At 44.7% G+C, this 27,925-nt stretch overlaps 1 protein-coding gene and 1 long non-coding RNA gene across 2 annotated transcripts in view; one reads left to right on the forward strand and one right to left on the reverse strand.

Moving 5' to 3' along the window:
- Positions 1 to 27,745, reverse strand: LOC141103372 (uncharacterized). Its single transcript, XR_012235311.1, has 3 exons — positions 27,241 to 27,745; positions 20,624 to 20,868; positions 1 to 4,366 (listed from the first exon to the last, which is right to left on the reverse strand). It is a non-coding gene; the product is annotated as an uncharacterized lncRNA (long non-coding RNA).
- Positions 27,715 to 27,925, forward strand: part of IVNS1ABP (influenza virus NS1A binding protein) — a 163,083-nt gene continuing 162,872 nt past the window's right edge. The window contains exon 1 of the mRNA XM_073592881.1: positions 27,715 to 27,871. The gene's annotated coding sequence lies outside the window, so the exon portion shown is untranslated. The remainder of the gene's footprint in view (positions 27,872 to 27,925) is intronic.

Raw genomic sequence — 27,925 nt, forward strand, 5'->3', positions numbered from 1 at the left:
TTACAACCAAAAACGTAAATGTATTTTATTGGGATTTTATGTGATAGACCAACACAAAGTGGCACATAATTATGAAGTGGAAGGAAAATGATAAATGGTTTCCAAAATTTTTTATAAATAAATATCTGAAAAGTGTGACATACATCTTTATACAGCCTTTGTAGAACCATCTTTCACTGCAATTACAGCTGCAAGTCTTTCTGGGTATTGTTAAGTTGGTCTTTCAAGGAAGGAGAGGGTTTGCTGGAGGTGGAAGAACGGCGGTCTGGCACATTCCGGAAGAAAAAAAAAGCCTTGGCCATAACCAATAGAGTGAGGACTATGCCTATACCACATAACCTCACTATCATATACATGGAAGATACCTGTATCCACAAATCTAGAGGTGGTAGGCTTGTGTCCACAAACAGGGTATGATTAGGAATAATACCTGCCTCTATCTCTCCCTTAATTCCCCTGGGCCTCCCAAGGACATCCCAGAAAGAGCCTGCTCTCCCACGAACTCCAGCCAATAGGGGCTAAAGAAAATGTAGGACCTGTCAAAGAGGTCGTTTCCCACCACCCTAACAGAAAAACACTGGCGGGATCCAAAGCATCTCCCAAATAAGGAAAACGTCTGGGCGGCCACTATGTACGGCCAGCGGCCATACAACCGGAAATTATGCCCCTTTGGACAGGAGGCACCCATCTTGCCCGTTTTTTTTTTTCCTTGCAGCCAGCCTCTCATTTTCTTTTAAAGTATACAGAATAAATGTATTTGTATAAGAGGATGGAAAGTGGACAAATGTGTATTGACTGAATTTGGGATTATGAAGAATTTTGATAATGTAATATTTTTTCATTATTGTTACTTTTGTTTACCTTTTATAGATATAACTTGCTATCTTTGTAATCCTGCGGAAATCTGTGAAACACGTTGCCTGCTGCTTGAAGCTGTTAACATTTGCAGTGTATTACATCTACAGAGGATAAGTGTTTTTAAATGCAGTTTTAACAAATTGTAATAAAGCTTGTTTTTCTTTTAATTATTAGATGACAACTGTTTGCGGTAGTCAATTAAAATCCCATTTCTACAGTATCTCACAAATGTGAGTACACCCCTTACATTTTTGTAAATATTTTATTATATCTTTTCATGTGACAACACTGAAGAAATGACACTTTTCTACAAGTGTCATTTGTGACACTTGTAGTGAGTGTACAGCTTGTATAACAGTGCAAATTTGCTGTCCCCTCAAAATAACTCAACACACAGCCATTAATGTCTAAACCACTGGCAACAAAAGTGAGTACACCCCTAAGTGTGAAAATGTCCAAATTGGGCCCAAAGTGTCAATATGTTGTGGGTCCACCATTATTTTCCAGCACTGCCTTAACTCTCTTGGGAATGGAGTTCACCAGGGCTTCACAGGTTGCCACTGGAGTCCTCTTCCCCTCCTCTATGACATCACAGAGCTGGTGGATGTTAGAGACCTTGCGCTCCTTCACCTTCCGTTTGAGGATGCCCCACAGATGGTCAATAAGGTTTAGGTCTGAAGACATGCTTGGCCAGTCCATCACCTTTACCTTCAGCAAGGCAGTGGTCATCTTGGAGGTGTGTTTGGGGTCGTTATCATGTTGGAATACTGCCCTGTGGCCCAGTCTCTGAAGGGAGGGGATCATGCTCTGCTTCAGTGTCACAGTACATGTTGTCATTCATGGTTCCCTCAATGAAATGTAGCTCCCCAGTGTCAGCGGCACTCATGCAGCCCCAGACCATGACACTCCCACCACCATGCTTGACTGTAGGCAAGACACACTTGTCTTTGTACTCCTCACCTGGTTGCCGCCACACCCGCTTGACACCATCTGAACTAAATACTTTTTATCTTGGTCTCATCAGACCACAGGACATGGTTCCATTAATCCATGACCTAAGTCTGCTTGTCTTCAGCAAACTGTTTGTGGGCTTTCTTGTGCATCATCTTTAGAAGAGGCTTCCTTCTGGGGCAACAGCCATGCAGACCAATTTGATGCAGTGTGCGGCGTATCGTCTGAGCACTGACAGGCTGACCCCCTTCACCCTTCAACCTCTGCAGCAATGCTGGCAGCACTCATACATCTATTTCCCAAAGACAACCTCTGCATATGACGCTGAGCATGTGCACTCAACTTCTTTGGTCGACCATGGCGAGGCCTGTTCTGAGTGGAACCTGTCCTGTTAAACCGCTGTATGGTCTAGGCCACAGTGCTGCATCTCAGTTTCAGGGTCTTGCCAATCTTCTTATAGCCTAGGCCATCTCTATGTAAAGCAACAATTCTTTTTTCAGATCCTCAAAGAGTTATTTGTCATGAGGTGCCATGTTAAACTTCCAATGACCAGTATGAGAGAGTGAGAACACCAAATTTAACACACCTGCCCCCCATTCACACCTGAGACCTTGTAACACTAACAAGTCACATGACACCGGTGGAGGGAAAATGGCTAATTGGGCTCAATTTGGACATTTTCACTTAGGGGTGTACTCACTTTTGTTGCCAGCGATTTAGACATTACTGGCTGTGTGTTGAGTTATTTTGAGGGGGACAGCAAATTCACACTGTTATGCAAGCTATACACTCACTACTTTACATTGTAGCAAAGTGTAATTTCTTCAGTGTTGTCACATGAAAAGATAGAATAAAATATTTACAAAAATATGAAGGGTGTACTCACTTTTGTGAGTTACTGTATATATTTTTAAAATTGGTTTATTTTCAAATGCAACCCACTGCATTTACTTCAGAGAAAAGAAGGTATTGTTTGTTATCAACCTCCTAAATGAGGAAGCCCTAGCTTGGGCCTCACCTTATGATCCCAACCACTGTGCTATTTCCAAAGCAAAGTTGCATAGCTTGCAGCTGGGTACACGTTTTGTTGCTGAGTACACAGATGAATTCCGACGTTGGATTGCAGATACCACTTAGAACCCAGCAGTGCAAAACAATCAGTTCTGCCAAGGGCTCTCTGAACAAATAAAAGATGAGCTCACTCACCAGAGTAGATACATCTAATGATTTTAAGGCTTTCATCCAATTACAGAGTGTCCCAAAAGTGTTCACAGTGCTTCGCTTTTTCCACATTTTGTTATGTTACAGCCTTATTCCAAAATGGATTAAATTCATTATTTTCCTCAAAATTCTACAAACAATACCCCATAATGATAACGTGAAAGAAATTTGTTTGAAATCTTTGCAAATTAATTAAAATAAAAAATGAAACATATCACATGTACATATGTATTCACAGCCTTTGCTCAATAAGTTTGTTGAATCACCTTTGGCACCAATTACAGCCTCAAGTCTTTTTGAGTACGATGCTACAAGCTTGGCACACCTATTTGTGAGCAGTTTCTCCCATTCTTCTTTGCAGGACCTCTCAAGCTCCATCAGGTTAGATGGGGAGCGTCGGAGCACAGCTATTTTCTGGTCTCTCCAGAGATGTTCAATCGGGTTCAAGTCTGGACCACTCAAGGACATTCACAGAGTTGTAGCAACTCCTTTGTATCTTGGTTGTGTGCTTAAGGTCGTTGTCCTGTTGGAAGATGAACCTTCCCCACAGTCTGAGGTCCAGAGCGCTCTGGAGCAGGTTTTCATCAAGGATGTCTCTGTACATTGCTGCATTCATCTTTCCCTCGATCCTGCTTAGTCTCCCAATTCCTGAAAATATCCCCACAGCTGATGCTGCCACCACCATGCTTCACTGTAGGATGGTATTGGCCAGGTGATGAGCAGTGCCTGTTTTCCTCCAGACATGACGCTTGCCATTCAGGCCAAAGAGTTCAATCTTTGTTCCATCAGGCCAGAGAATTCTGTTTCTCATGGTCTGTGGGTCCTTCAGGGGCCTTTTACTGAAGAGTGGCTTCCGTCTGGCCATTCTACCATACAGGCCTGATTGGTGGAGTGCTGCAGAGATTGTTCTTCTGGAAGGTTCTCCTCTATTCACAGGAAAATTTTGGTGCTCTGTCAGAGTGACCATTGGGTGACCCCAGGAACTGATCTGTATATGCCTAAGTTCATCACCTGTATGCACCAGGGCTAGTGCATTCCTAAACTTGAGTGGAACAGTTGTATTTTTTTTTTTAAATTACATTTACAGTACCACACTATGTTAGTTCCTTCTTTACCCATATGTTGCCATCACCTATGAGAGACCACGCTTGCAGGAGCCCACTGATGGGAGCTTAAAGAGACATCTCGGATTGTGACCCCAAGAGGGGAAGGTGCTACTAGGTCTAATTGGGGGCCATTCTGGGAGGTGAGCTCATAGTGTGACTGGTGAAGGATACACTTGGTGTTTGTCAATTACTTGCCATCTATTCATGGTTGGATACCTTGCGCATTGCACCTGAAAAAAAGCAGAAAATTTGGGAAAAAAATGATATTTTCTACTTTAAAAAAAAAAAAATCCAATAAACTCAATTTTGGTCATACATTTAGGCCAAAATGTATTCAGCCACATGTCAAAAAAATTTCAATAAGCGTATATTTATTGGTTTGCGCAAAAGTGGAATTTACACAGTTTTTAGTTTATGACTGCCTATCTAATTTCTTGAGGTGCTAAAATGGCAGAGCAGTACACAACTTCCCCAAACGACCCCATTTGGGAAAGTAGACACCCCAAGGAAATTGCTGAGATGCATGTTGAGCCCATTAAATATTTAATTTTTTTGCCACAAGTAATTGAAAAATGACAAAAAAATATATATATTCTTTACACAAAGTTTCACTAAATGATATATTGCTCACACATGCCATGGGTTTATGTGGAATTACACCCCAAAATGTATTCTGCTGCTTCTCCTGAGTATGGGGATGAGTGTAAGATTTTTTGGGAGCCTAGCCGCGTACAGGACCCCGAAAACCAATTGCTGCCTTCAGGGCGTAAATTTTTGATTTCACGCCTCACTACCTATCACAGTTTTGGAGGCCATAAAAAAATGCCAAGATAGCACCCCCCCCCAAATGACCCCATTTTGGAAAGTAGACACTTCCAGCCATTTTCTGAAAGGCATGTTGAGTTCATGGAATATTTTATATTTTGCCACCAGTTTTGGAAAATTACAAATTTATTTTTGTTTTTTTTACAAAGTTGTCACTAAATTATATATTGCTCACACATGCCATGGGTATATGTGGAATTACACCCCAAAATACATTCTGCTGCTTCTCCTGAGTATGGGGATACCCTATATGTGAGACTTTTTGGGAGCCTAGCCACGTACAGGGCCACCAAAAACCAAGCACCGCCTTCAGGATTTCTAAGGTCGTAAAATGGTGATTTCACTTCCTCACTACCTCACAGTTTCGGAGGCCATAAAATGCCAAGATAGCACAAAACGCCCCCATTTTGGAAAGTAGACACCCCAAGCTATTTGCTGAGAAGAATGTTGAGTCCATGGAATATTTTTTGACTATTGGTTTTCAGGGTCTCCCAAAAAGTCTCACACGTGGTATCCCCGTACTCAGGAGAAGCAGCAGAATGTATTTTGGGGTGTAATTCCGCATATACTCTTGCCATGTTTGAACAATATATAATTTAGTGACTTTGTGTAAAAAAAAAAAATAAATAATAATTTTACCAAAACTTGCGTCAAAATATAAAAAATACTCCATAGACTCAATATCAGAAAATATCTTGGGGTATCTACTTTCCAAAAAGGGGTAATTGGGGGGGGGTTGAACTGTTCTGGCATTTTATGCACAACATTACAAGCTTATGCCGCACATCGCCCACACTTCTAACCACTTGAAGACAAAGCTCTTTTTGACACTTTTTGTTTACATTAAAAATTTATTTTTTTTGCTAGAAAATTACTTTAAACCCCCAAACATTATATATTTTTTTAAAGCAAAGGCTGTACAGATTAAAATGGTGGGTATTGCAATTTTTTTTTCACATGGTATTTGCTCAGCGATTTTTCTAACGCAATTTTTTGGGAAAAAAAAACACTTTTTTTAATTTTAATGCGCTAAACACACTATATCGCTCAAATCTTTGGTGAAATAAAAAAAAAAGATGATCTTATGCCAAGTACATAGATACCAAAAACGACATGCTTTAAAATTGCGCACAGACGTACATCGGCGACAAACTGCATACATTTTTAAAAGCCTTTACAGGTTACCACTTTAGATTTACAGAGGAGGTCTACTGCTAGAATTACTGCCCTCGATCTGACGTTCGTGGTGATACCTCACATGCATGGTGCAATTGCTGTTTACATAGGACACAAGACCTACGATTGCGTTCGCCTTTACTCGCGAGCACGGGGGGACAGGGGGAATGTAAATATCCCCTATGATAGCAATTGGTAGTGACAAAAAGTTGGGGCCTATTAGACTCTAGATCTCTCCTCTGCCCTCAAAGCATCTGACCACACCAAGATTGGTGTGATGAGATGCTTTCCAAATTTCCCAATAGTACTGTTTATATCCGGCGAAACCAAAGTCATGAAATGCTTGTAACTTCCGGTTTCTGGTCTCCGATCAGCTCTATGGTCAGCTGGCGGAACCACTGGCTGCATTCTCAGGTTTCCTGGTGGGACAGGAGATCCCAAGAAAAGCATGGAAAACTTCGGGGGGGGGGGGGGGGGGGGGAATGTTCCCTCCCACTGCTTGTAAAAGCAATCTAGCGGATAACTAGCCGCTAGGATTGCTTTTACATGAAAGCCGACCACTGGCTGAAAAGAACGATACCAAGATAATACCTAAACCTGCAGGCATCATTCTGGTATAACCACTCAAATTCCAGCAACATACCAGTACGTTGCTGGTCCTTGTTGGGCATATATTGTAATGTTCTTTTTTCTCACGCAGCCTGTGGGCTGAACGAAAAAAGAGATTGATCGGTAGGTATGCCCACCATTAGAATACCGCCCTGCATCCACCCACTTTTGATGGGCGTACATGCATCCTTTTTTTTTTTTTTTAACTGTGGTGGTAAAATTACCTCCTACAGCACTGGAGTCGCTGATCTACATATCGTGAGAGCAAACCCTGTTGCTGTCAAAATAAATAAATCTGTGCTGCAGCTGAATGGCGTACCTGAAAAGCAAACAATGGTACAATAAAACATTAACTCAATAAAACAACTTTTTTATTGCAATCTTTGCCAAAAAAAAAAAAAAAAGAGTAAAAAATATATGCCGAAGCATGGGGGCAATCCGCCCCTAATATTAGGGGCAAAGTGCCCCTCCACCCCTGCTTCGGCATATATGCTCTTTTTTTTTTACTGTGGTGGTGAAATCACCTCCTACAGCGCTGGAGTCACGGCTTTATGTATTGCGGGAGCAAACGCTGTTGCTGTCAAGATAAATAAATCTGCGCTGCAGCTGAATGGCGTACCCGCAAAGCAAATAATGGTTAACAATTAAACAAAGTAACATTACAGTATAATGCCGCATACACGCGATCGGACTTTCCGCCAACAAAACCTTGGATTTTTGTTCAAAGGTTAACAAGAAAAACAAAAAATCACCGCGCTAACATAAAAAAACCCTTCAAAAAGCAGCAGTTCAACTGTGAGATATTCACAACATACAAAAACAACAAGGAAAAAACTGCGCTATACCATAAATGAGAAAATGCATAGAAATCAATCAGTGCAAAGAATAGATACAATTTGATGCTAATTTGTATCAACTTATAAATGTGCAAAATAATAGTAAAGTCCGTAAACTCAGAAATCTAGAAAGTCTATTGAGATGGGAAGAGTCCCCCGATACTTCTTAATAGAAAACAGTGTGAAAAGGTAGGAAATAAAAACACCCCTCACAGTGATCCTCCACCGCCTAGAATATGCGCTTACCAGATTGCAAGCACAACAAGCATGTATATGAACCCAACTCAGGGTGTGCGGCTAGCACTGGAGCAATCCTCTGGACAGCGTAATGGAGGGTAACCAAGCATGTAGTGGACTGTATCTGGATGTCCCGCTAGTGGTAGAACGTCCCTCTATAAAGTGTGGCTCCAAGCATGTAAAGGGACAATGCAGCACCCGAATTCAAGGACATGGGGATGAAGAAAAAGTGGCTATAGACTAAACGTACATTGCGAGGTTGACACTCTGACGTCATCGCACCTTGCCCGAACGTGCGATCGCTTGTCGGCCGGCGAATTGCTCTGTTTATGCTACGATCCTGTAAGTTTTCTACTTTATTTTTAATAAATTGTTTTATCGGAATCACACTATGGCCACTTTTTCTTCATCCCCATGTCCTTGAATTCGGGTGCTGCATTGTCCCTTTACATGCTTGGAGCCACGCTTTATAGAGGGACATTCTACCACTAGCGGGACATCCAGATACAGTCCACTACGTGCTTGGTTACCCTCCATTACGCTGTCCAGAGGATTGCTCCAGTGCTAGCCGCACACCCTGAGTTGGTTTCATATACATGCTTGTTGTGCTTGCAATCTGGTAAGCGCATATTCTAGGCGGTGGAAGATCACTGTGAGGGGTGTTTTTATTTCCTACCTTTTCACACTGTTTTCTATTAAGAAGTATCGGGGGACTCTTCCCATCTCCATAATAGACTTTCTAGATTTCTGAGTTTACGGACTTTACTATTATTTTGCACATTTATAAGTTGATACAATTTGATGCTAATTTGTATCTATTCTTTGCACTGATTGATTTCTATGCATTTTCTCATTTATGGTAAAGCGCAGTTTTTTCCTTGTTGTTTTTGTTCAAAGGTTGTTGGCTCAAACTTGTCTTGCAAACACACGGTCACACAAATGTTTGCCAACAATTACGAACGTGGGAACGCAGTGACGTACAACGAGCCAAGAAAAAGGAAGTTCAATAGCCAGTGCGGCTCCTTCTGCTTGATTCCGAGCATGTGTGAACTTTTGTTCGACGGACTTGTGTACACACGATTGGACTTTCTGACAACAAAGTTTTGTTGGTGGAAAATTTGAGAACCTGCTATCAAACATTTGTTGGCGGAAAGTCCAACAGCAAATGTTCGATGGAGCATACACACGGTCAGACTTTCCGACAACAAGCTCACATCCAACATTTCCCATTGGAAAATCCGACCGTGTGTACATGGCATAACAGTATACCATACCTGCAAAGCAAATACAATAAAACACAGTAAAAATAAAACATACAGTTATAAAATACAGTAACGATAGAGAGAGAAGAAAAATAAAAACTATTTTTTGCTTTTTTTGTTTTGCACTTTTATGTTAACTGTAAACGTTCCTGATTAGGGTATCTCAAAATGTGATGGCCATCTCATCTTTCGAGACCCTGTGTTAGTGTGCCCTAGGATGGTGCAGTGCTGTACCCTACGCTAATACTCCACTAGTGCGTAATAGCATGGGAAACATTCACCAATGCAGAGACCAGGGTGGTCAGGACAGGAGGGACAATAAAAGCGGATGTCATGCCTATATCCGCGTTTTCTGCAGACACATCTTTTTTGGGCTGTTCTTTGGGCAGGGGTACCAGGGAGGACATACAGAAAATGCCTCTCATGCAGCCAGCTAACTGCATTTGCATTAGAAAGGTGGGGCAACCACCTGGAAACAGAAGGGCTGTGAGGATCTCTTTCTGAAATTTTAGGAAGGATCCAGTTTGTTCTGACTCTTTGTATAGCACATAGGCGTTCAGCAGAGCCAACTGGAATAAATATACAGACACTTTTTTATACCAGCGTCTGGCCTTACGGGCAATTAAATACAGCACAACATATGGTCATTGAGGTCCACCCCTTCCATGTTAAGGTTGTATTCATGGACACAGAGGGGCTTTACAACACCTGTCACCGTTGGAATTTCGACTGTTGTATCTGTGTGAAAGGAGGACAGAACTAAAACATTCCGATTATCCCTCCACTTCATTGCGAGCAAATTATTACATTTCAAGCAGGCTCTCTCCCCCCATCTAAGTCGGGATTCTACAAGCCGTTGGGGGAAGCCCTGGCAATTAGGCCAATTCCACAATCAAAAAGGTGACTAAAAAGTGGCACGCTTGTGTAATAATTGTCCATGTACAAGGTACCCTTTTCCGAATAAGGGTGACACCAATTCCCAAACAATCTTGCCAGCACTCCCTATGTAGACTGGGCAGTTGTGGGCCTTCATGTGACTATCCATTGCCTCATAAACCATAAAACTATATGTATAGCCTGTTGCCCTGTCACAGAGCTTATACAACTTGACCCTATATCTGGCACGCTTGCTGGGGAGATACTGTTTGAAAGACAAGCCGCCAGAAAATGTAATCAGGAAATCATCAGCGCAGACAACTTAATCGGTAATAAACAAGGCTGCAAACTGTTGGATGAAGTGGTTTACAAGGGGCTGAATTTTGTGGAGCCGATTGTATCCAGGGTCACCCCCAGGACGACAGAGTTCATTATTATTGAAATGCATGAACCGCAAGATCTGCTCGTATCGCGTCCTGGTCATAGAAGCAGAGAACACAGCATATGGTGTATTGGGTCAGTGGACCAATATGACCACAAATTACACTTTTTAGTAATGCCCATGAGGAGGGATAGGCCCAGAAAGGTCTTAAAGTGGATGTACACCCAATTCATGAAATTTGACCTGGGCACATACTGTATATCTTTGGTGTTTACTTATTTCTCTCCAAAGCACTAAGTCCCATGTCTGTTGCTCCGTTCCTCTGTTATCAGCATGAGAACTTCTGACAAGTTCTCCGTCAACCGAGATAAAAGCAGCCTAAAAATGTATGTCATGGGAGGTTGATATAAATAAATTAGCAGAGAGTTTGTCTTTCTTTCCTTCTTTCCTCTGCCTATTTTTTTGAATTTTCTTATGAATGTCTCCTTTAAAATCAGTAAAATGTTGTCATGCCTATGTGTCATCACTGGGGGCTGTGTTGAGCTCTCACCGCCTCATGCTGGAAACAGCGCTGTGTCAGAGAGCTGAAATGCTTTATCCTCCTCCAGCCGGACAGCAGGACCTCCGGTAAGCTTGAGGGGGGGTGTTTTCTCCTTGCTTATCACCCCCTGTGCTGACAGTCTCCCCCTCGTGGGGAAGGAGCGCTCAGAGTTGTTTTCGAAAAAAAAAAAAAAAAAAAGACAGGAAGTAGCGCCACTCGGCTTGCAACCCCCCCACCACGCCATGCTGTCTCTCGGTAGGTCCGAGAGGACCTGTAGTCCGCTGCTCGTGTGGGAAAACTCTTACTTTTAAAAAAGTGGGAGGAGCCGTAGGCAACGTGGGGGGGGCTTAGCAGCGTCAGCGTTCTCCGACGCCCAAACATGAGGAGGCAAGTTTTTAAAAAGCACACTGTGTGTTACTGCAGGATGTGGAGGGACACAAAAGCAAAGAGGTGGCATTAACAGGTTTGGTGACACAGGCATTTCCTTTGACACTTTTTTACTGCTGCATTAGGCTGGGCATTAATAGCAGCAATTGTGCTGGACTATAGACCTAGCAGTGTATGCATTCCTTCTGGTAGTGCCTCTGCTTTGTGCATCAGGCTATGAGCGGAAGGGGGACAAGGAACACCTGAAAGGGTTCTAGAGGATCTATTGTTTCATAACAACCTAAATCCATGTCTAAAAAGATCGCATCCTTCTCGGAGAGTGATGTGGCTGGTCAGAGTGAGCCGTCAGGGGGGACTGGTGTTACAGCAGCTCTGGACAATTCAGCCCATATATATATATATATATATATCTATATCAATATCACTCAGGAGGTTTTTTCTTCTACCATTTTAAGTTTGGAACAGAAGATTGATGCTTTATTCGCTTCCCACAGTGGGCCCAAGCGTAGCAGATCCCCGTCCATTGCTCAGGACCCTCACACTGAGGAACAAGGGGCGAGAGATCATGAAGTGCTCTCAAAGGATCAGGAAGAGGCTGATGACTCCTCTTCCGAAGTTCCTAATATGGAGGGATCATCCTCACAGGAGAGACTGTTGGTACACTCCCTTACTAAGTTGGTCCGCTCAACTTTTTTACTGCCTGTAACGCAGTCTATTGATGAGCCCACCTCTGGTTTGGGATCACTAAAGCTTCCCCAATCTGTTGATACCTTTCCTATCCATTCATGGCTAACACAAGCTGATGTATTCTGAGTGGGAGCACCCAGATAAACAGTTTTTTCCTCCACAAAAGTTTTCTATACTTTATACTATGGAGGAGGAATTCTATAAGAAATGGGGGATTCCAGCAATTGATACTGCTATATCCTCGGTAAACAAAAATCTGACTTGTCCTGTAGACAATGCGCAAATGTTGAAGGATCCAACAGATAAAAAGTGGGAATTTCTTTTTAAGAACAACATTGCTCTTGCAGGTTCAGTCCTTCAACCGTCTCTTGCGGCGATTGGAGTATTTCAGTCTATAAAGGGCCAGTTTGTAGAGGTACTCAAAATGATTCCTGATCAGCAGGCCCAGCAGTTGGCTGGCATATCAGATGCAGTGTTTCACAGTGGATGCTATGAAAGATTCTACTATTCAAGCCTCATGGCTTATGCTAGGGCTGGTACATATGCGCAGAGTCCTATGGTTGAAAAATCGGTCAGCTGAAGCGCCATGTAAAAATCTCTTGGCCAGTTTCCCATTTCATGGTGAACGGTTGTTTGGAGACAATCTGGATAAGTATATCCAAAGAATTTCTAATGGAAAAAGTTCTCTTTTACCAGTAAAGAAGTTTAAACGTTTTTCCTTTAAACGTGCATCTTCTCCAAGCAGTCTCAACGGCCTCCACCATCGGGTTCAAGAGGAAGACCTCAAGGGCAGTCCCAGGGCCAAAAGAGGCCTTGGGGCAGGAAACCCGCGAAGAACAATACTAAAGCCTCCTTATGAAGGGGCACCCCCGCTCGCTTGGGTGGTGGGAAGGCTTCTACACTTTTCAAAGATCTGACAGGAGCATTGTAAAGACAGATGGGTGGCTTCCTCAATTTCTCTAGGTTACAAACTAGAATTCCGAGAATTCCCGTCTCCTCGTTTTTTAAGATCAAACGTTCCCAGAGATCCAGGGAAAAGGAAGTCTCTTTTTCTGGCTCTGTGTTATCTCTTGTCTCAGAAAGTGATATTAGAGGTTCCCACAGAAGAGCATGAATCAGGGTTTTATTTAAACCTTTTCACTGTACCAAAACCAAACTGGGAGGTAAGACCCATTTTAGATCTCAGGGATCTAAACTGGCACTTGAATATCCGTTCCTTTCGCATGGAGTCAATCTGATCGGTTGTCTCCATTCTACAAGGAGGAGAATTTTTGTCATCGATCGACATCAAAGATGCCCATCTCCATGTGCCAATTTATCCCGCTCATCAGAAATTTCTATGCCTCGAGGTAGAAAATCGTCATTTTCTGTTTGTGGCTCTGCCTTTCGGTCTAGCCACCGCACCTTAGGTGTTCACAAAGATCCTGGCCCCTCCTTTAGCCTGGTTAAGGGCTCAGGGTTTAACAATTCTAGACTACCTAGACGATCTGCTCTTACTTAGTAGATCAGTCAGTCACCAGTCTAAACCAAAGTTTAGTCTCAGCCCTGAGTTACCTAGAATTCCTAGGCTGGATTCTCAACCTAGAAAAAGCCTCCTTAAAACCATCAAGGAGATTACAGTACTTGGGGCTGATCATAGATACCATTCAAAAGAAGGTATTCTTACCCCAGGGAAGGATCAGTTCCATAAAAGGAGCTGATTCGGCTTGTCAAAACAAAGAGAAATCCTTCCATTCAGCTTTGCATGAAATTGTTAGGAAAGATGGTGGCCTCCTTCGAGGCAGTTCCTTATGCGCAGTTTCATTCAAGACTGCTGCAAAACAGTATTCTGTCGACTTGGAACAAGAAGGTCCAGGCTTTGGACTTTCCAATGCGCTTATTCCCCGAGGTGCGTCAGAGCCTCAATTGGTGGTTCATATCCAACAACCTTCAACAGGGGAAATCCTTTCTACCAGTATCCTGGAAAGTGGTAACAACGGATGCCAGCCTTCTAGGCTGGGGAGCAGTCCTGGAAGAGGCATCTGTCCAGGAGAAGTGGTCCAAGTCAGAAAGGACCTTGCCCATCAATATTCTAGAATTTCTGGCAGTTCGTCTGGCCCCTTGCCCATCAATATTCTAGAAATTCAGGCAGTTCGTCTGGCCCTAGAGGCCTGGACGCTCAGATTACGAAAATTGTCCTGTCCTGATTCAATCCGGCAATGCCACGGCTGTGGCCTACAACAATCACCAAGGGGGCATGAGAAGTCGTGCAGCACAAAAGGAGGTAAATCACGTTCTATCTTGGGCAGAAAACAACATTCCTTGCCTATCGGCGATTTTCATTTCAGGGATAGAAAATTGCCAGGTGGACTACTTGAGTCGCCAACAATTGTTTCCGGGAGAATGATCCCTTCGCCCCGACATCTTTCTGTTGCTATGTCAAAGATGGGGTGTTCCGGACGTGGACCTGTTTGCATCCAGATTCAACAACAATGTCGACAACTTGCGTCAAAGACAAGGGATCCGCTGGCATGCCGAACAGATGCCTTGGTCTTTCCATGGGATCAGTTTTCACTGATCTATGCATTTTCTCCGGTTCTGCTGCTTCCGCGCCTTCTTTGCAGGATCAAGCAGGAGGGGAAGGTGGTGATTTTGAAAAAAGTGGGGTTTATTAGACCCTAGATCTCTCCTCTGCCCTCAAAGCATCTGACCACACCAAGATCAGTGTGATAAAATGCTTTCCCAATTTCCCAATGGCGCTGTTTACATCCGGCGAAATCTAAGTCATGAAATGCTCCTAGCTTCCAGTTTCTTAGGCCATAGAGATGATTGGAGCCATTCTGGTCTCTGATCAGCTCTATGGTCAGCTGGCCTGAATCACCGGCTGCATTCTCGGGTTCCCTGTTGGGACAGGAGAGCCAGAGAAAACCATGGAAGACGGTGGGGGGGCATTTCCTCCCACTGCTTGTAAAAGCAGTCTAGAGGCTAATTAGCCGCTAGGATTGCTTTTACATGAAAGCCAACCGCTGGCTAAAAAGAATGATACAAAGATGATGATACCTAAACCTGCAGGCATCATTCTGGTATAACCACTCAAAGTCCAGCAACATACCAGTACGTTGCTGGTCCTTGTTGGGCATATATTGTAATCTTTTTTTTCCATGCAGCCTGTGGGCTGAACGAAAAAAAGAGATTGATCGGTGGGTATGCCCACCATTAGAATACATCCCTTCATCCGCCCACTTCTAATGATGGCCATTGTATGCCGAAGCATGGGGGCATCCGCCCCAAAAGTTAGGAGCCAATCGCTCCTCCGCCCCTGCTGCCCCCATGCTTCGGCATATACCGTATGCTCTTTTTTTTAATTGTGGTGGTGGAATCACCCCCTACAGCACTGGAGTCACGTAGCTTTATGTATCGTGGGAGCAAACGCTGTTGCTGTCAAGATAAATAAATCCGCGCTGCAACTGAATGGCGTACCTGCTAAGCAAATGATGGTTAACAATAATACAAAGTAACATTACAGTATAACAGTAAGACTTACCATACCTGCAAAGCAAATACAAAAAAAAATTAGTAAAAAATAAAACATTTTTTAACGCAACCTGTGCCTACAATATATATATGCCGAAGCATGCGGGCATCCACCTGCAAAAGGTAGGAGCAAATCGCTCCTGCGCCCCTGCTGCCCCCATGCTTCGGCATATATGCTCTTTTTGTTTAACTGTGGTGGTGAAATCACCTCCGACAGCGCTGGAGTCACGGCTTTATGTATCGTGGGAGCAAACGCTGTTGCTGTCAAGATAAATAAATTCACGCTGCAGCTGAATGACATACCTGAAAAAAAAAAATGGTTAACAATAAAACACAGTAAACAGCAAAGTATAAAAAAATTACCGTATTTATCGGCGTATAACACGCACTTTTTTCCCCTTAAAATCAGGGGAAAATCGTGGGTGCGTGTTATACGCCGATCCCCGCTAATTGTGAGCTATCGGCGGCGATCGCCGCCGACATTCACATAGCGAGTAGTTTTAAATATGGCGCCGCGGAGTTCGGAGGGACTCTGCGGAGCTGAACGAGCACCGCCGAAATCACAGAGCCGAGATACACATAGTCGAGTGTATTCGGCTCTTTCCGGCGCCGCTCACAGTCACGCCCAGTCCCGCCATTGTACCTGTGTTATGTCCATCATAGGGCGGGACTGGGCGGGACTGTGAGCGGCGCCGGAAAGAGCCGAATACACTCGACTATGTGTATCTCGGCGGCGTTCGTTCAGTTCTGCCGGCGCCGAGTCCCTCCGAACTCCGCGGCGCCATATTTAAAACTACATGCAGCTATGTGTATGGCGGCGGTAGGCATGGACACTGGGGGCAAGGCTGCACTGACCACTGGGGCAAAGCTGCACTGACAAGGCTGCACTGGGGCAAGGCTGCACTGACAAGACTGCACTGGGGCAAGGCTGCACTGGGGCAAGGCTGCACGGGCAAGGCTGCACTGACAAGGCTGCACTGACAAGGCTGCACTGACAAGGCTGCACTGACAAGGCTGCACTGGGGCAAAGCTGCACTGACAAGACTGCACTGGGGCAAAGCTGCACTGACAAGACTGCACTGGGGCAAAGCTGCACTGACAAGGCTGCACTGGGGCAAAGCTGCACTGAAAAGGCTGTAGTGGACACTGGGTCAAGGCTGCACTGAAAAGGCTGCAATGACACTGACAAGGCTGCAGATGAACACTGATAAGGCTGCATTGATGGGCATTTTAATGTAAGTTTCTTTTCCTTAAACTTCCCTCCTAAAAGTTTTTTTCCTTAAAATTCTCTCCTAAACTTGGGGTGCGTGTTATACGCCGGCGCGTGTTATACGCCGATAAATACGGTACATACCTGAAAAGCAAACATGATAAAACATAATAACAATAAAACATTGCAGAATAGATTACAGTAAAAAAAAAAAGAGAAGAAAAATAGAGAGAGAATAGAGAGAGAGAGAGAAAACAATAAAATGAAAAAAACTTAACTTAACTGTAACCGGTTCCAGGTTCGGGTGTGCCTAGTCTGTGCAATGCTGTACCCTACGCTAAAACTCAACTGGTGTATGGTAGCGCTCAAAACATTCACCAATGCATAGACCAGGACTGTCAGGACAGGAGGGACAATAATACCAGGTGTCACGCCTATATCCGCGCTTTCTACAGACACAACATTTTCTTTGGGGGGCTCGTTGGGTAGGGGTACTCGGGAGGACATAAGGAAAATGCCCCTCGTGCAGTCAGCTTACTGCATTTGGTTGGGGAAGGTGAGGCGGAGCACCGTCTGGAAACAGAAGGGCTCTGACGATCTCTTCCTGGAATTTAAGGATCCAGTTCGTCCTGAAGCTCTGTATAGCACATGAGCGTTCAGCAAAGCCAATTGAAATAAGTATACAGACACTTTTTTATACCAGCGTCTGGCATTACGGGCAACTAGGTACGGCGCCATCAACTGGTCGTTGAGGTCCACCCCTCCCTTATTTTGGTTATATTTGTGGACACAGAGGGGTTTCTCCACAACACCAGTCGCCGTGGTAATTTGGACAGTCGTGTCTGCATGAAGGGAGGTAAGAACGAAAACATTCTTATTATCCCTCCACTTCATAGCGAGCAAGTTATTACACTTTAAGCAGGCTCTCTCCCCCGGCCTAAGACGGGAATCTACAAGCCGCTGGGGAAAGCCCCAGCGAGTAGATCGCACGAGGCCTCATGCTCCAATCTGATGATCAAACAAGTGACTAAAAAGTGTCACGCTTGTGTAATAATTGTCCATGTACAAGTGGTACCCCTTTCCGAATAAGGGTGACACCAAGTCCCACACAATCTTGCCAGCGCTTTCTATATAGTCAGGGCAGTTTGTCGGCTCTACATGACTATCTCTTCCCTCGTAAACCATAAAACTACATGTATAGCCTGTGGCCCTGTCACAGAGCTTATACATCTTGACCCTGTATCTGGCACGCTTGCTGGGAAGGTACTGTTTGAATGACAAGCAGCCAGAAAACTTAATCAGGGACTCATTAATGCAGACAACTTGATGGGAAGTAAACAAGTCTGCAAAACGTTGGTTGAAGTGGTTTACGAGGGGCCGAATTTTGTAGAGCCGATCGTACCCAGGGTCTCCACGAGGACGACAGAGTTAATTGTTGTTTAAGTGCATGAACCGCAAAATCTGCTCGTATCGTGCCTTGGCCATGGAAGCAGAGAACACGGGCATGTAGTGAATTGGGTCAGTGGACCAATATGACCGCAACTCACTCTTTTTGGTTTTGCCCATGAGGAGGGATAGGCTCAGAAAGATCTTAAATTCGGAAACCGTAATTGGTTTCCAATCTCTGGCAAGGGAGGACTGGGGAATAGTGGCGATGTGTTGACCAGCGTACAAATTGCTTTGGTCCACAATAGATCTATAGAGATCTTCGGTGAAAAACAGCGAATAAAAATCAAGTGACGTAAAATCAACTGTTTCCACCTGAATGCCGGGTTGGCCAGTGAATGGGGGAAGTACGGGTGCTGCAGAAGTGGTGGGTTCCCAATTAGGATTGGCGAATGCAGCAGGAAGGGCACTATGGGCACGACGGGCCTGTGTTTGTCTTCTTGGTGGCAGCGGGACACTACTTGTGCTTGCCACCTTGAACTGCACTTATGGGACTCGCCACGTCACCAAGTGTTACTGCAGTGCTGGATGTACGACCAGGGTGTACTAGGTTGCTGGTGCTTGCCAGTTCACCAGAAGGAATAGCGGCGCTAGTACTTCTCTGCTCCATATGAAAGCCCTGCGGTTCTTGCACCTCAACAGCAGAAGATTGGAGTCTGGTACGCCTGGCCTTGGCAGGGACCACAACTCCGTCGTCAGATCTATCTGTCATGGAGCCGCTGCTGTCTACAGGTTCGTATTCTGAGCCTAAATCTGACAGGTGAGTGACTTCCTCTTCACTATCTGTCATGCTCAGAAACGTGTAGGCCTCTTCACTACTGTACCTTTGATTTGCCATTTTGGGCTCTAAATTTAGTGGTACACTAGTGAGACTCACAGGTAAAAAAGCTCCTGACTATTAGCAACTGTATCAAAACGCTACCAAAAAACAGCGATCGCAGGGATCAGGCCTGACTCTGCGAACACTGCAGTTATGTGTTTAGCGTCACCCGTAACAGTTATACGGAGATCACTGGTGAAAGTGTTAACTAGGGGGCAATCAGGGGGTTAAAACCTTTACTAGGTAGTATATGGGGGTACCTGACGCTATAAACACCTGACGGCTAACCTAAATACTTACCTGCCTAACTAGCCTACCACTAACTGCCCTACCACTTATAACTGTCACAAATGACACCAATGCAATAAACAGAAATAAAAACTGCTATTGGTGTCACTGTGACAGGGGGTACAGGGAGGTGAAAAGTGTGCCTGCTTGTTCTACTGTACGTGTAGTGTTGGTGCAAACTTACTTGATGTCTTCTCTCCTTGGAAGCCGGAACGAAAAGGCTTCACGAGGAGTGATGACATCACTTCCTCCGCTTCTGTTTACAGTTCAGAAGCCGAGGAAGCTTGTCATTCGCCAGGGGCGATCGTGAAAGGGTGGCCATGAATCAGTGGCCTCCCGCTCAGCTCGAATCGCTCCTGACGTTAATCTGACCGGACCCCCCGCCCGCGGGCAGGCAGGGACGTACAGGTAAGGCCTTATGCCTGCCCATGCCATTGTGCCAACGTACATCGGCGTGTGGCAGTCGGCAACTTGTTAAACCAGGATATTGTTCTGCTTTATTTTTTCCAGAACCTCGGTTTGTGGAAGAGAGGTCACTACATTCTCTTGATATAGTGAGAGCGGTCAAGGTCTATTTAAAGGTGACCGCTCAGATTTGCAAAACAGATGTTTTGTTTGTATTGCCAAAAGGTCCTAAAAGAGGACAGGCAGCATCAAAATCTACTATTTCTAAATGGATTTGTCAAGTGATTGTTCAAGCTTATGGTCTAAAGAGGAAAATTCCTCCTTTTCATGTTAAAGCACACTCCACCAGGACTGTTAGTGCTTCTTGCGCAGTGCATCACCAGGCCTCCATGGCTCAGGTCTGCAAGGCCATAACTTGATCTTCAGTCCATGCATTTACCAGATTCTACCAAACAGATGTAAAAGGTCATGAGGATATCGCCTTTGGGTGCAGTTTACTGCAGGCTGCAGTACGAGTCCTCTAGTCTCTTAATTCCCTACTTGTTTGTTGTGTCTCCCTCCCTTCAGTTGCCATTGCTATGAGAAATCCCACATAGTAACTACTATGGCTCTGTGTCTCATGATGTATAAGAAAATAGGATTTTTATAACAGCTTACCTGTAAAATCCTTTTCTTTGAAGTACATCACAGGACACAGAGGTCCCTCCCTTCTTTGGTATACACGTGTATTGCTTGGCTACAAAACTGAGGTACTCCCAGTAGTGGGAGGGGTTATATAGGGAGGACACTTTTGGTCTTAGGGCGTGCCAGTGTCCACCTGAAGGTGGCCTATAACCCACATAGTAACTACTATGGCTCTGTGTGTCGTGATGTAATTTAAAGAAAAGGGTTTTACAGGTAAGCTGTTATAAAAATCCTATTTTCTTAGGAAAAGCACTCAGACATATCTGGAAATAAAAAAACACATATGAGAACATCTGATCTCACCATGCTGCTTTGCAAATAAAAGGTTGAAGAGTGTTTCCACATATGTGCAAAACGATATAGATGTAGATAAAATCCAATATATCCTCCAAATGTATGCAGCATAGGGCCTCGGATGGATCCCCTCACAGGTCCCACAAACATCTCCCCCTCCGGGAGTTGCGGGAGGATAGGGGTAGGGGTCAGACACAAATTGGTTTAGCCACCAAACAACCCTGCTGTGACAGGTGATGAAGGAGGTGGAATGCCTGAAAAAAAAAAAAAAAAAAAGAAGGTGGACAGGGCCTAATGAGTTCACATAAAAAAAATAAAAAAAAAATAATAAAAATAAATATACAATAAAAATTAACCTAATTCCCACATACAGTATCTCACAAAAGTGAGTACACCCCTCACATTTTTGTAAATATTTTATTATATCTTTTCATGTGACAACACTGAAGAAATTACACTTTGCTACAATGTAAAGTAGTGAGCGTACAGCTTGTATAACAGTGGATATTTGCTGTCCCCTCAAAATAACTCAACACACAGCCATTAATGTCTAAACCGCTGGCAACAAAAGTGATTACACCTCTAAGTGAAAATGTCCAAATTGGGCCCAAAGTGTCAATATTTTGTATGGCCACCATTATTTTCCAGCACTGCCTTAACCCTCTTGGCCATGGAGTTCACCAGAGCTTCACAGGTTGCCACTGAAGTCCTCTTCCACTCCTCCATGACAACATCCCGGAGCTGGTGAATGTTAGAGACCTTGCGCTCCTCCACCTTCCGTTTGAGGATGCCCCACAGATGCTCAATAGGTCTGGAGACATGCTTGGCCAGTCCATAACCTTTACCCTCAGCTTCTTTAGCAAGGCAGTGGTCGTCTTGGAGGTGTTTTTGGGGTCATTATCATGTTGGAATACTGCCCTGCGGCCCAGTCTCCAAAAGGAGGGGATCATGGTTCCCTCAATGAACTGTAGCTCCCCAGTGCTGGCAGCACTTATGCAGCCCCAGACCATGACACTCCCACCACTATGCTTGACTGTAGGCACTTGTCTTTGCACTCCTCACCTGGCTGCTGCCACACATGCTTGACACCATCTGAACCAAATAAGTTTATCTTGGTCTTATCAGACCACAGGACATGGTTCCAGTAAACCATGTCCTTAGTCTGCTTGTCTTCCGCAAACTGGTTGCAGGCTTTCTTGTGCATCATCTTTAGAAAAGGCTTCCTTCTGGGACGACAGCCATGCAGATAAATTTGATGCAGTGTGCGGTGTACGGTCTGAGCACTGACAGGCTGACCCCCCCCCCCTTCAACCTCTGCAGTAATGCTGGCTGCACTCATACATCTATTTTCCAAAGACAACCTCTGGATATGTCACTGAGCACGTGCACTCAACTTCTTTGGTCGACCATGGCGAGGCCTGTTCTGAGTGGAACCTGTCCTTTTAAACCGCTGTATGGTCTTGGCCACCGTGCTGCAGCACAGTTTCGGGGTCTTGGCAATCTTCTTATAGCCTAGGCCATCTTTATGTAGAGCAACAATTCTTTTTTTCAGATACTCAAAGAGTTCTTTGCCATGAGGTACCATGTTGAACTTCCAGTGACCAATATGAGAGAGTGAGAGCGTTAACACACCTGCTCCCCATTCACACCCGAGACCTTGTAACACTAACGAGTCACATGACACTGGGGAGGGAAAATGGCAAATTGGTCCCAATTTGGACATTTTCACTTAGGGGTGTACTCACTTTTGTTGCCAGCGATTTAGACATTAATGGCTGTGTGTTGAGTTATTTTGAGGGGGACAGCAAATTTACACTGTTATACAAGCTGTACACTTTACATTGTAGCAAAGTATCATTTCTTCAGTGTTGTTACATGAAAAGAACTAATAATATATTTACAAAAATGTGAGGGGTGTACTCCATTTTGTGAGATACTGTATATATTAGTCCTCGAGTGTCCAAATGTGTACCATGAAATATGACATCTTAAAAATATGTAGATATAAATGTAAAAAATTTAAGAAAAATATGTGGATATGTGTGGATTACCTTCAGGCCGTGTACACACTGGTGTGACACGACAGCCATCCTACTTTGGATTCGACTTTGCCCTGTGACTAGAAGCCGACATATGTCCGTCTTTCAATGAACGGGGATCCGACTTGGATCCCTTCCAATACCAGGCACGGTGTTTGGTATGAATCTTGAGGGGGAACTCCACGCCAAATTTTAAATAAAAAAAACGGCATGGGTTCCCCCTCCAAGAGCATACCAGGCCCTTGGTCTGGTATGGATCTTAAGGGGAACCCCCTACGCTGAAAAAACGGCATGGGGGTCCCCCCCAAAATCCATACCAGACCCTTATCCTAGCACGCAGCCCGGCCAGTCAGTAAAGACGAGTGAGCGCCCCCCCCCCCTCCTGAACCCTACCAGGCCACATGCCCTCAACATGGGGGGGTGGGTGCTTTGGAGCAGGGGGGCGCCCTGTGCCCCCCACCCCAAAGCACCTTGTCCCAATGTTGATGAGGACAAGGGCCTCTTCCCGACAACCCTGGCTGTTGGTTGTCGGGGTCTGCGGGCGGGGGACTTATCGGAATCCGGGAGCCCCCTTTAATAAGGGGGCCCCCAGATCCGGGCCCCCACCCTATGTGACCCCGCCCCTTATGACATCACAGTCCCGGGGCATGATGGGACTGTGACGTCATAAGGGGCGGGGTCACCGGGTGACATCACCCGGCAACCACGCCCCATCCCTATATAAGTCGTTGCAGACAGCGCACACGGCATTGCAGTGGGAGAGAGCGTCGTGTCAACATCGGAAGAAGAGAATAGGGAAGAAGACGGCGGAGAAGACCAGGCCACCGCTAGTAAAAGAGCCGGCAAAAGAGCAGTAAATAGCGGAGGAGCCCGGCAAAAGATACCGGAGAGCGGGAGAAGAACCGGAGAGCGCGGAGAAGAAGGAAGAGACCCTCGAAGTCGGAAGAAGACCCCCGGAGCTGCCTAATAAATTACTTTAAAAACCTGTTGTGTTTTTTTTTTTATTGACACTTTTTATTCCTAGGTGAATGGGTAGGGGTACGCCATAGGGGTACCCCATACTCATTCACATAGGGTGGGGGGACGGGATCTGGGGGCCTACATATCATCGCATTGGCTCTATATAAGTATTCAGGATGCACTAATTTGCCCTTATTAAAGGGGGCTCCCGGATTCCGATAAGCCCCCCGCCCGCAGACCCCGACAACCAACGGCCAGGGTTGTCGGGAACAGGCCCTTGTCCTCATCAACATGGGGACAAGGTGCTTTGGGGTGGGGGGCGCAGGCCATGTTGAGGGCATGCGGCCTGGTACGGTTCAGGAGGGGGGGGGGGTGCTCGCTTGTCCCCACCCCTTTTCCTGACCGGCCGGGCTGCGTGCTCGGATAAGGATCTGGTATGGATTTGGGGGGGACCCCCACGCCGTTTTTCCCCTTATAATCCATACCAGGCTGGTATGCTCTTGGAGGGGGAAACCATGCCGTTTTTTTATTTAAAATTTGGCACAGAGTTCCCTCTCAAGATCATCTGAGCACAAGTCGCATGCCAAAGTCGAATAATGCGAGACGGCGATCCGACTTCAATGATAGTCAATGGGCTGAAGTAGGATCAAAGTCGGACCAAAGTAGTACAAGGAGCATTTTCAAAGTCGGACCAACTTGTGTCGGACCAGTTAGGACGGCTCCCATAGGGAAACATTGATTTTCACATGTCATGCGACATGAGCTCCCAATATCGGAGCGTTTGTCGCACTAGTGTGAACCCAGCCTTAGATAACAACACGTGCAACTGGAACCAATGTCCAAATGCAGATATTCGTGAAGCAAGGGCATATCAAACGGGTGTTGCTCATATGATTAATGCTGAAAGCATTGATATATTATGATATGTCTCTGAAGGGTGCCACATTCAAATATCTAAATTGAAAAAGGAATATTCCCTTAACTGGACTTTAAAGGCACTAAAATTCCATAAGAATAATTGGTAAAAGGACATATTTATTGAACATGGAAAGATGTAGAGAATGCATATCAGTAACAGAAGACACATAAAAAAAAAGTACAAAAAAAAAAAAATCATTTCATATATATTCACACACAGATATGTGCGCATGTAACATGGACATCAAGGATACATAGATATATATCAACTTGGCCACACATGGTGGTCTGGAAAAATTGGGAAAGGCAAATTCTTTTTACACTATATTCTATGTTAATTTGGTTGTGGTTATCCTATGTGCACATATTCTGATTATCCTCACTACCTTAATTGGGCACTTATTATCTCCAATGTATCTTATTAACTACCATTATGTAACTCACTGATATTGCATCCATTTGTCTTAGACTCTTTGGCAGTCACCACCTGTCCATCATTGTTTTTCACTATGAACATTGGCAATCTGTGTTCTAGGGGGGTCTGTGTATGCATTCTGCTGACACGCAGCTCCAGATTACCTCAGCTCCCGGGACAGACGACCCTTCTAACCCTGGCCCCATAGTTACTACATATCATCGCATTGGCTCTATATAAGTATTCAGGATGCACTAATTTGCCTTTCCCTGTTATAACCAGTTACAACTAGACTAATTATATTTTATTATTCTTTATAGATCTTCTTAAGCATCCGCCCATGATGAGCATTCATACACGAAACATGTCGGGCATTTAGAATGCAGACATATGCCTGTACTAGACAATCAATCCAGATCGTCTACAAATTAATCATGTTTTTACTGCTTTTATATCATTCTTATTTCTTTCGCAATGGGCTGCCTAGATGACATATGTATATATATAAAAATTTATAGAATGTACCAACCAATTATTCCAGACCACCATGTGGTGCCAAGTTGATATATCTATGTATCCTTGATGTCCATGTTACATGCACACATATGTGTGTGTGAATATATATGAAATTATATATATTATTTGTTTTTTTACGTGTCTTCTATTACTGATATGCATTCTCTACATCTTTCCATGTTCAATAAATATGTCCTTTTACCAATTTACCTCCACATTGTCAACAGCCTCATTCAAAGACCCAATTTTCCTTCTTTATCCACTTGAACCAGGGATGGAGGCACACCACATATGTGCTTCATCTAAAGTTCCAAAATCCACCCCCCCCCTTTCTCGGTCAGGATAACAGAACCACTTTGCTGACGTTATATTGCTATATGGCGGCCGTTAAGTGGTTAACCGCTTCCGGGCCAGCCGCCGCAGTTTTACTGCAGCACGCTGGCTCCCCTGTGCGATATCACGTTACTGTACATGATCTCGCGAGGTCCGTATAGCAGGCGCACGCGTGCCCCTGCACAGCGGGGGGTGCCCATGCTCGTGGCCGGCGGTCGCAATGACTTTGATCTTTTTATTGCGATATTTTTTACCAAAAATATGTAGAAGAATACATATAAGCCTAAACTGAGGAAAAAAAAATGTGTTTTTTTTTTTAAAACTGGGATATTTATTATAGCAAAAAGTAAAAGATATTGTGTTTTTTTTCAAAATTGTCGCTCATCTTATGTTTATAGCGCAAAAAATAAAAACCGCAGAGGTGATAAAGTACCACCAAGAGAAAGCTTTATTTGTGGGAAAAAAAAGACATCAATTTTGTTTGAGTACAGCGTCACATGACCACGCAATTATCAGTTAAAACGATGCAGTGCCGTATCGCAAAAAAATCATCAAGCAACCAAATCTTCCGGAGCTGAAGTGGTTAAACTGAGTTCAATTTTTGCCTGGAATTCTGCTTTAAAACAAAGGTTTTTTATCGCGGAATGTCTGAGCTGCTCCCATCTTGCTTCCGGGTTCACGGACTCCGACTCTGTGACTGGCCAGAGCCGCGATGACGTCACTCCCGCCCATGTCCATGGGAGCAGCCGTTTACAGAGCAGGGATGGCTGTTCCTTCAGAACGCATGCTCCAGTGATATCACTGGCTGCTTGTACAGTAAAAATCTCCATGGGGCACATTTAGGAGATATTTACACTACTTTCAGGTTAGCCTTACCTATAGGTAAAAGTTAGTGATGGAAGTTTACCTTCACTCTAAGGCCATGTTCACGCTGAGGCGCTTTTCAGGTGTTTTAGTGCTGAAAATAGCTCCTCCCCAGTGAAAGCTTTCACACTGGAGCAGTGTGCTTGCAGGACGGGAAAAAAAAAGTCCTACAAGCAGCGTCTTTGGGGCGGTGAGGGAGAGCTGTATACACCACTCCTAAACCACCCCTGTCATCGAAATCAATGGGCAGTGCCTGCAAACCCCTTGTTAACCCCTTCTTTGGGGTTTAAAGCACCCCGTTTCCACCCGCCAGCATAGCTCCCAACTGTCCCTGATTTGGAGCAATGTCCCTCTTTCCTTCTCATTTTGGTCTGATCTATATAAATTGCATATAAAATGCACTTCAAAAAGTGTTTCCCAGCGCTAAACCTTTCATCCAATTTCTAAATTGCTGCATTTGTAAATTTTAAAAGCCAATATAAAAGAACAGTAGTGGTAAAAAAAAAAAAAAAAAGCCCTTGTTGTAATGAACTTATTTTTGGTTAATTCTCCTTTAAGGGGGGTGTTCTATGCCTACATACCTTTGCTAGTAGGTGTCCCTCATTCCCATCTCAAAATGTTGGGAGGTATGGTGCCGGTAAAGCACCAATAAAACAAGCAGCACTTTACCGCTGGCGCGGGGCGGTGTTCAGTGTGAAAGGGTCTTACACACTGAGTTTGTGGTGGGATTTCACCAGCAGTTCTTCTTTCCTATGGAGTTCGGCCCGCCCCTGTGTCTGTGAGCCGCCAGCAGGAACACCATGACGTAGTCACACACGAGACCAGTCATGACAAACACTCCTCCAATCTTTCTGTGCCTTCGGAACGCACACACTGGAGCGAGCTGGCGGCTAAATAGGAATAGGAACCCGGCTCCGCCATATTTCCAGCGGCCAAGACACTTCAAACTCCAACATTCGGCTTCTAGAAAATGACAGAGCTGTGGAGACACAAAGGCTCCCATAGTTGATTGTCTTCTTCCGGCTGCTCTCCTATCACTGCCTCTCATTATTGGGCGAGCCAGTGACGCCAATCGTTGCTGGGCAGCCGTGGTGTCAGTCAGTGTGTGAGGTCGTTGGCGCCATTATTTCCTGAATCCTTTTAGGCCGCCTGACCATGATTTGGCGTGCTCAGGGCTCTCTTGTCGCCTAGCATCAGCTGAAAGCGGACAAGGTCGGTAGAGAGGAGTGTGGGGGGAACTATGTGACGGGATAAGAGTGTGTGTGG

The sequence above is a fragment of the Aquarana catesbeiana genome, linkage group LG07 (genome assembly GCF_042186555.1).
Source record: "Aquarana catesbeiana isolate 2022-GZ linkage group LG07, ASM4218655v1, whole genome shotgun sequence".
Lineage (NCBI taxonomy): Eukaryota > Metazoa > Chordata > Amphibia > Anura > Ranidae > Aquarana > Aquarana catesbeiana.